Source organism: Durio zibethinus, unplaced genomic scaffold, assembly GCF_047325235.1.
Source record: "Durio zibethinus cultivar Kanyao isolate XHJ-2024 unplaced genomic scaffold, ASM4732523v1 HiC_scaffold_3, whole genome shotgun sequence".
Lineage (NCBI taxonomy): Eukaryota > Viridiplantae > Streptophyta > Magnoliopsida > Malvales > Malvaceae > Durio > Durio zibethinus.
Window position 1 is genome coordinate 237,454 of NW_028323044.1, and position 10,000 is coordinate 247,453.

Sequence of the window (10,000 nt, forward strand, 5' to 3'; positions counted from 1 at the left end):
GCCGGACAAAAATCGCCGGAAGGCATGCACGCCCTGTATTTCGTTCGAGGGACGTTGGCCGGGGTGCACGCAATGGGAGGCCCATCGCGCACACCTACTCCCCCCGTGGGGGGGGGGAGAGGGGGTGCCGGACCACCACCCCCTAAAGAGCATTAGAGATTTTACAGATATGCTACCAGTAGACGTTAAAATGTCTGAAACGGGGACACTTTTTCCAAACAAGCAAATCCCACACCGAGGGTGCGCAGGTGCCGATGGTGGTCGAGGCATGTGCCCGCAACAAGGGCCAACGTGAGCCGATGGTGGTCGAGGCAACCGCCCGCACCAGCTCGAGGCATGTGCCCACACCAAGGCCCGGCATGTATCGATGGTGTTCGACGTAGGGGCCATCTTCTGCTGATGGTGGTCGAGGCAAGAGCCCGCACCAAGGGCCAGCGTGTGCCCATGGTGCTCGAGGCAACCGTCCGCACCAGGGCCCAGCGTGTGCCGATGGTGGTCGAGGCAACCGCCCGCACCAGGGCCCAGCGTGTGCCGATGGTGCTCGAGGCAACCGCCCGCACCAAGGGCCGGCTTGTGCCGATGGTGTTCGAGGCAACCGCCCGCACCAGGGCCCAGCGTGTGCCGATGGTGGTCGAGGCAACCGCCAGCACCAGGGCCCAGCGTGTGCCGATGGTGGTCGAGGCAACCGCCCGCACCAAGGCCGAGTGTCATGGTCAGGCCTTGGTCCTGCCATGACTGACCCTGAACCGAGCAGCGGTCGAGACCGAGCTGGTGGGAAAGCGGTTCTAAGGAATGAAGGCGTGCATTCGGAGCTTTGGAACATGATGCTAACATGTTGTAGGGGCAATGGGAGCCCCGGGCCGCAAGATACGCGGGGAAGTTCGGGACAGTGGTCGGACACCTTCAAGCCAAGTATCCTGGCGGGTGCCATTAGTGGAAGCAATGTGCGGGCACCTTCGAGTGGGTTGGTGGAGCAGCGAGCAGTATCAAGGAGCAAGGGTGACCAAAGGGAAGGTTACGGGGCCCTGAGTTAGCCGGAGAAAGACCCCGACATGACTGGGCAGAAAAGTGTCCCCGTTTCAGACATTCTTACGGTCACTGGTAGCGTATTGGGAAAATCTCTAACGCTCTTTATAGGGGGATGATTTGGTGTCAGCTCTCCACCACCCCCTTGGCTAGCGGGCAGGCGGGGGCCTGGCTAGTCTGAAGTGAGCTACTCCTAGGCACTCGTGGTGTCTAGGTGGGCGGGCATCGTAGGGTCACGAGCGTGGCACGATGTTTTCTCGGGTAAGGTAAACCCGGGGACGGTTGGGACCGGCGGGCCTCGTATCGCGCCTTTGCATTGAGACAGGGGGTTAGACGGTAGAATCCGTTATGCCCCTCGGTTTCCCCTCCTCGAGCCGGAAGGATCATGTGATGGTGTTTACGTATGAGGGATGCCATCGAGAAAAGGGGCGTGCGGACTAGCGGGTAGGCATGCTGCTAGACCCCTGCGGCCAGTCGGGATGGTGTGCTGCCACTGGGGCAGTCCACCCAAGTCCCCTTGCGGGACCAGCATGATGTAGGGTGTCAATCATGCGTGCGGGCAGTCGATACTGTTGCTAAGGGCCTGAGCCCTAAGAACCGAGTCTCGTGGGACGAAATGAGCCTAGAGGCTCCGAGCTGGGCTGTTGACCAGCTTAGGTGGGGTGCTGGCGTAAACTCAATATAGGAGCCTGCGAATGATGCGGGCGGGCATGATGTTGGGTTCGCACCATGTCAAGAGGCTTCAAGGCCATGAGAACTGGGACTATGCATCCCTATGAGCATTCGAGGATCGTGGACTGGAATAGGGTTGTCCGCGACGAAAAATGGGCACGATAGAAGGCTGACCTTGACTAGGATTAGTCTTGGTGCCACACGGACGCGTGGTTTCAATAGGAGGAACGCGCGGACCGTGACACTTGGTATCAGAGCCTAGGTTGGCTCAGTGGCGAGAGTTACGCGACCCCATGTGTGGGTCTGGTGATGCGAAATTACGGTGGTGCCAAGCCCGAATGGAGCTATCGAGACACAAATGCAGTTTTTGTGCCTATGGGGGCTCGGGAAAGGGCCACCGTTGCATGCGATGGGAAATATTGGGCCTATGTAAAATGGCTCTCGAGTAGACTCTTGGACGCCTAGAAAAAGGGCACCAGAGTCTAGCCTCACCTAGAAAAAGGTGTTGGCATATGTTGTGGCATGTGATGCCTTTACGGTGAAAGGAACCGTAGTGAGACCGAGATCCGAAAAGGGTCTTACACCATGAAATGGTGTTGTGTCAGGCCACGTGGGCCGAGTGAATCTTGTCCTGAGGGGCAGGAGGCGTCGAGTTGCAAGATTAATTACTAATGTGTGCACTTGATGTATGGTGCAGGTGCCCCAGCGGGGGTGCAAGCCGAAGTATTCGGGTCCAAGCATGAGACTACTACACAGAAGAGTATGAAGTGGCTGAAGATTGAAGCCACAAGCGAGATGGTCAGTGGACCATGAGCTGCGTTGGTCAGTGGACCATGAGCTGCGTTGGTCAGTGGACCGTGAGTTCTTGTGGTCAGAGGATCACGAGAGTGTGTGTGTGAACCAGGATATTGAACTAGTATTGGCCGAAAGGGAAGGCTTCACGAGTAGTGGTGGTCAGTGGGCCACGACAGGATGTTTTCCAGTGGAACAAGAAAGGGAAAACGGCCAGTTGACAAGGCCTCAGTCGTGCAAGTCAGTGGACCTTGAGGATCGAGCGGGTGAATCCCCGAGTCAAACAAATCAGTGGGCTAGAAGTGCTGGTAGATCAGTGGCTCTCCGAGTATAAGCGGATTTTGGGACGCCCTAGGAACTGGGCTGGAATCAAAACTATCGAGCAATAGAACCATAGAGGAGACAGGGTTGCGCATAATGCTGTGCCGAGTTTCCAGTAAAAGTGGGGGAGACCTATCAATTCCCCCCCCCGAGACTGAGCCAAGATAAAGGAGCTTGGGCGATGGAGCATAGTGTTCAAGCCGGGGGCAAAGACTGAATTAGCACGCTTTAAGGTGCCGTCTTGGGGGCGGTTGGCCTGAGGGCCACACCTAGAGAGGTGACCTTGGGGGGGCCGAGAGGACCCAAGTTGGGAGATGACCAAGGTGCTTGAATGCCACTATGCTAGGGTCATCATATAGGGTGCCGTATGAGTGCGGTTGACCTAAGCATCACGTCCAGAGGGGCGCATCAGTGAGTTGATGCTGCAAGCGTGCAGTTGGTGTGAGGGGTCACGTCCGGTGGGACGCACCAAATGAGTGGCAAAGCGGTGGTCATTCATTCTACTGAGGGTCATTGATCAATGAGGGCACCTCGAGGTCGCAACCTGACAATGATCAAGGGATGAAGCCATGGTATGACCCATATGAATACAACCAAGATAGGTTAGGCGGTTCGAACTACAACAAAGTTGAGCAACAATGGGACCAATCTACACCAACAATGGACGAGTACTGTGCACGGTGCCTCATGTGACGGGACCTCGACCCAATCCTTGAGAGCACCAGTGAGAGACATATGAGGAAATGTCAGCTGTGTGCAACAGGATAGTTGGGTGTGGTCTTGGCGTCGATGAGGGCATCGACATAGTAAGTGGGGGAGAGTGTCATGGTCAGGCCTTGGTCCTGCCATGACTGACCCTGAACCGAGCAGTGGTCGAGACCGAGCTGGTGGGAAAGCGGTTCTAAGGAATGAAGGCGTGCATTCGGAGCTTTGGAACATGATGCTAACATGTTGTAGGGGCAATGGGAGCCCCGGGCCGCAAGATACGCGGGGAAGTTCGAGACAGTGGTCGGACACCTTCAAGCCAAGTATCCTGGCGGGTGCCATTAGTGGAAGCAATGTGCGGGCACCTTCGAGTGGGTTGGTGGAGCAGCGAGCAGTATCAAGGAGCAAGGGTGACCAAAGGGAAGGTTACGGGGCCCTGAGTTAGCCGGAGAAAGACCCCGACATGACTGGGCAGAAAAGTGTCCCCGTTTCAGACATTCTTACGGTCACTGGTAGCGTATTGGGAAAATCTCTAACGCTCTTTATAGGGGGATGATTTGGTGTCAGCTCTCCACCACCCCCTTGGCTAGCGGGCAGGCGGGGGCCTGGCTAGTCTGAAGTGAGCTACTCCTAGGCACTCGTGGTGTCTAGGTGGGCGGGCATCGTAGGGTCACGAGCGTGGCACGATGTTTTCTCGGGTAAGGTAAACCCGGGGACGGTTGGGACCGGCGGGCCTCGTATCGCGCCTTTGCATTGAGACAGGGGGTTAGACGGTAGAATCCGTTATGCCCCTCGGTTTCCCCTCCTCGAGCCGGAAGGATCATGTGATGGTGTTTACGTATGAGGGATGCCATCGAGAAAAGGGGCGTGCGGACTAGCGGGTAGGCATGCTGCTAGACCCCTGCGGCCAGTCGGGATGGTGTGCTGCCACTGGGGCAGTCCACCCAAGTCCCCTTGCGGGACCAGCATGATGTAGGGTGTCAATCATGCGTGCGGGCAGTCGATACTGTTGCTAAGGGCCTGAGCCCTAAGAACCGAGTCTCGTGGGACGAAATGAGCCTAGAGGCTCCGAGCTGGGCTGTTGACCAGCTTAGGTGGGGTGCTGGCGTAAACTCAATATAGGAGCCTGCGAATGATGCGGGCGGGCATGATGTTGGGTTCGCACCATGTCAAGAGGCTTCAAGGCCATGAGAACTGGGACTATGCATCCCTATGAGCATTCGAGGATCGTGGACTGGAATAGGGTTGTCCGCGACGAAAAATGGGCACGATAGAAGGCTGACCTTGACTAGGATTAGTCTTGGTGCCACACGGACGCGTGGTTTCAATAGGAGGAACGCGCGGACCGTGACACCGAGCGTGTGCCGATGGTGGTCGAGGCAAGCGCCCGCACCAGGGCCCAACGTGTGCCGATGGTGGTCGAGGCAAGCGCCCTCACCAAGGTCGAGCGTGTGCCGATGGTGGTCGAGGCAACCGCCCGCACCAGGGCCCAGCGTGTGCCGATGGTGGTCGAGGCAAGCGCCCGCACCAGGGCCGAGCGTGTGCCGATGGTGGTCGAGGCAAGCGCCCGCACCAGGGCCCAGCGTGTGCCGATGGTGGTCGAGGCAAGCGCCCTCACCAAGGCCGAGCGTGTGCCGATGGTGGTCGAGGCAACCGGCCGCACCAAGGGCCGCCGTGTGCCGATGGTGTTCGAGGCAACCGCCCGCACCAGGGCCCAGCGTGTGCCGATGGTGGTCGAGCCAGGAGCCCGCACCAAGGGCCGACTTGTGCCGATGGTGTTCGGGGCAACCGCCCGCACCAGGGCCCTGCGTGTGCCGATGGTGCTGGGGGCAACCGCCCGCACCAGGGCCCAGCGTGTGCCGATGGTGCTGGGGGCAAGCGCCCGCACCAGGGCCCAGCGTGTGCCGATGGTGGTCGAGGCAAGCGCCCGCACCAGTGCCCAGCGTGTGCCGATGGTGGTCGAGGCAAGCGCCCGCACCAGGGCCCAGCGTGTGCCGATGGTGCTGGGGGCAAGCGCCCGCCCCAGGGCCCAGCGTGTGTCGATGGTTATCGGGGCAACCGGCCGCACCAGGGCCCAGGGTCTGCCGATGGTGCTCGAGGCAACCGCCCGCACCAAGGCTCAGCATGTGCCGATTGTGATCGAGGCAACAACCCACACCAGGGCCCAGCTTGTGCCGATGGCGGTCGAGGCAAGTGCCCGTACCGAAGGGCAGCCTATGCCGATGATGGTCGATGCATGTGCCATCACCATGCGTCATCATGTGCCATTGATGGTCGAGGCCTTGGCCGAAGTTCGATTTTGAGCCACGGTGCCCATGCTTGGCTCCAGCATGTGCTGGTGCCGCATTTTTTTCACTCGGGACAGCATCGCCGGAGCATCGCCGGAGTACCGCCGGAGAACCTGACCGGCGGCATTGGGGTTCCGGCGATTGGGAGGGGGGCCGGGGGGGTGTGCGCACATGATGTGCGATGGGTGCTGGTACTTGGCCTTGTGTTGGCCCCCTATCCCTCATCAAACCTCTGAGAATTCACACCCCCTTAAAGAGCATTTGAGATTTTACAGGTTTGCTACCAGTAGCCGTTAAAGTGTCTGAAATGGGGACACTTTTTTCAAACGGTCACAAAATCTTCTCTACTTCGAGTTTTTAGCTGAATTTTTTTGTGCATGCCAACAAAAATATAAGGATCATGCCTACAAAATTTGGGGCCAAAAATCCTTATAAAAAAATTTTAAAAAATCCCGAACCGCAAAAAGTTTCAAAAATCATGAAAAATAGAAAACGAGTCATCTTCCAACGAAACTTCTCGTGAAGGCTTAGGGGACCATTGTATGAATTTACAAGCCATAAAAATGGCATTGGCACGGCAGAAATTTGAAGATGTGCCTAAACCCACCAGGGCCCAGCGTGTGCCGATGGTGCTCGAGGCAACCGCCCGCACCAGGGCCCAGCGTGTGCCGATGGTGCTCGAGGCAAGCGCCCGCACCAGGGCCCAGCGTGTGCCGACGGTGGTCGAGGCAACCGCCCGCACCAGGGCCGATAGTGTGCCGATGGTGCTCGAGGCAACCTGTCGCACCAGGGCCCAGCGTGTGCCGATGGTGATCGAGGCAACCTGCCGCACCAGGGCCCAGCGTGTGCCGATGCTGGTCGAGGCAAGCGCCCGCACCAGCGCCCAGCGTGTGCCGATGGTGCTCGAGGCAACCGACCGCACCAGGGCCCAGCGTGTGCCGATGGTGCTCGAGGCAACCTGCCGCACCAGGGCCCAGCGTGTGCCGATGGCGCTCGAGGCAAGCTCCCGCACCAGGGCCCAGCGTGTGCCGATGGTGCTCGAGGCAACCTGCCGCACCAGGGCCCAGCGTGTGCCGATGGTGCTCGAGGCAACCTGCCGCACCAGGGCCCAGCGTGTGCGGATGGTGCTCGAGGCAAGCGCCCGCACCAGGGCCCAGCGTGTGCCGATGGTGGTCGAGGCAACCGCCCGCACCAGGGCCCAGCGTGTGCCGATGGTGGTCGAGGCAACCTGCCGCACCAGGGCCCAGCGTGTGCCGATGGTGCTCGAGGCAACCTGCCGCACCAGGGCCCAGCGTGTGCCGATGGTGCTCGAGGCAACCGACCGCACCAGGGCCCAGCGTGTGCCGATGGTGGTCGAGGCAACCGCCCGCACCAGGGCCCAGCGTGTGCCGATGGTGGTCGAGGCTGCCGATGATGGTCGAGGCAACCTGCCGCACCAGGGCCCAGCGTGTGCCGATGGTGCTCGAGGCAACCGACCGCACCAGGGCCCAGCGTGTGCCGATGGTGCTCGAGGCAAGCGCCCGCACAAGGGCCCAGCGTGTGCCGATGGTGGTCGAGGCAACCTGCCGCACCAGGGCCCAGCGTGTGCCGATGGTGGTCGAGGCAAGCGCCCGCACCAGGGCCCAGCGTGTGCCGATGGTGGTCGAGGCAAGCGCCCGCACCAGGGCCCAGCGTGTGCCGATGGTGGTCGAGGCAACCTGCCGCACCAGGGCCCAGCGTGTGCCGATGGTGCTCGAGGCAACCGACCGCACCAGGGCCCAGCGTGTGCCGATGGTGCTCGAGGCAACCTGCCGCACCAGGGCCCAGCGTGTGCCGATGGCGCTCGAGGCAAGCTCCCGCACCAGGGCCCAGCGTGTGCCGATGGTGCTCGAGGCAACCTGCCGCACCAGGGCCCAGCGTGTGCCGATGGTGCTCGAGGCAAGCGCCCGCACCAGGGCCCAGCGTGTGCCGACGGTGGTCGAGGCAACCGCCCGCACCAGGGCCGATAGTGTGCCGATGGTGCTCGAGGCAACCTGTCGCACCAGGGCCCAGCGTGTGCCGATGGTGATCGAGGCAACCTGCCGCACCAGGGCCCAGCGTGTGCCGATGCTGGTCGAGGCAAGCGCCCGCACCAGCGCCCAGCGTGTGCCGATGGTGCTCGAGGCAACCGACCGCACCAGGGCCCAGCGTGTGCCGATGGGGCTCGAGGCAACCTGCCGCACCAGGGCCCAGCGTGTGCCGATGGCGCTCGAGGCAAGCTCCCGCACCAGGGCCCAGCGTGTGCCGATGGTGCTCGAGGCAACCTGCCGCACCAGGGCCCAGCGTGTGCCGATGGTGCTCGAGGCAACCTGCCGCACCAGGGCCCAGCGTGTGCGGATGGTGCTCGAGGCAAGCGCCCGCACCAGGGCCCAGCGTGTGCCGATGGTGGTCGAGGCAACCGCCCGCACCAGGGCCCAGCGTGTGCCGATGGTGGTCGAGGCAACCTGCCGCACCAGGGCCCAGCGTGTGCCGATGGTGCTCGAGGCAACCTGCCGCACCAGGGCCCAGCGTGTGCCGATGGTGCTCGAGGCAACCGACCGCACCAGGGCCCAGCGTGTGCCGATGGTGGTCGAGGCAACCGCCCGCACCAGGGCCCAGCGTGTGCCGATGGTGGTCGAGGCTGCCGATGATGGTCGAGGCAACCTGCCGCACCAGGGCCCAGCGTGTGCCGATGGTGCTCGAGGCAACCGACCGCACCAGGGCCCAGCGTGTGCCGATGGTGCTCGAGGCAAGCGCCCGCACCAGGGCCCAGCGTGTGCCGATGGTGGTCGAGGCAACCTGCCGCACCAGGGCCCAGCGTGTGCCGATGGTGGTCGAGGCAAGCGCCCGCACCAGGGCCCAGCGTGTGCCGATGGTGGTCGAGGCAAGCGCCCGCACCAGGGCCCAGCGTGTGCCGATGGTGGTCGAGGCAACCTGCCGCACCAGGGCCCAGCGTGTGCCGATGGTGCTCGAGGCAACCGACCGCACCAGGGCGGAGCGTGTGCCGATGGTGGTCGAGGCAAGCGCCCGCACCAGGGCCCAGCGTGTGCCGATGGTGGTCGAGGCAACCTGCCGCACCAGGGCCCAGCGTGTGCCGATGGTGCTCGAGGCAACCGACCGCACCAGGGCGGAGCGTGTGCCGATGGTGGTCGAGGCAAGCGCCCGCACCAGGGCCCAGCGTGTGCCGATGGTGGTCGAGGCTGCCGATGGTGGTCGAGGCAACCTGCCGCACCAGGGCCGAGCGTGTGCCGATGGTGCTCGAGGCAACCGGCCGCACCAGGGCCCAGCGTGTGCCGATGGTGGTCGAGGCAAGCTGCCGCACCAGGGCCCAGCGTGTGCCGATGGTGTTCGAGGCAACCGACCGCACCAGGGCCCAGCGTGTGCCGATGGTGCTCGAGGCAACCTGCCGCACCAGGGCCCAGCGTGTGCCGATGGTGGTCGAGGCAACCTGCCGCACCAGGGCCCAGCGTGTGCCGATGGTGGTCGAGGCAAGCGCCCGCACCAGGGCCCAGCGTGTGCCGATGGTGGTCGAGGCAACCGACCGCACCAGGGCCCAGCGTGTGCCGATGGTGCTCGAGGCAACCGGCCGCACCAGGGCCCAGCGTGTGTCGATGGTGGTCGAGGCAAGCGCCCGCACCAGGGCCCAGCGTGTGCCGATGGTGGTCGAGGCAACCGCCCGCACCAGGGCCCAGCGTGTGCCGATGGTGCTCGAGGCAACCGACCGCACCAGGGCCGAGCGTGTGCCGATGGTGGTCGAGGCAAGCGCCCGCACCAGGGCCCAGCGTGTGCCGATGGTGGTCGAGGCAACCTGTCGCACCAGGGCCCAGCGTGTGCCGATGGTGGTCGAGGCAAGCGCCCGCACCAGGGCCCAACGTGTGCCGATGGTGCTGGGGGCAACCGCCCGCACCAGGGCCCAGCGTGTGCCGATGGTGATCGAGGCAGGCGCCCGCACCAGGGCCCAGCGTGTGCCGATGGTGGTCGAGGCAAGCGCCCGCACCAGTGCCCAGCGTGTGCCGATGGTGGTCGAGGCAAGCGCCCGCACCAGGGCCCAGCTTTTGCCGATGGTGATCGAGGCAACCGGCCGCTCCAGGGCCCAGCGTGTGCCGATGGTTATCGGGGCAACCGGCCGCACCAGGGCCCAGGGTCTGCCGATGGTGCTCGAGGCAACCGCCCGCACCAAGGCTCAGCATGTGCCGCTG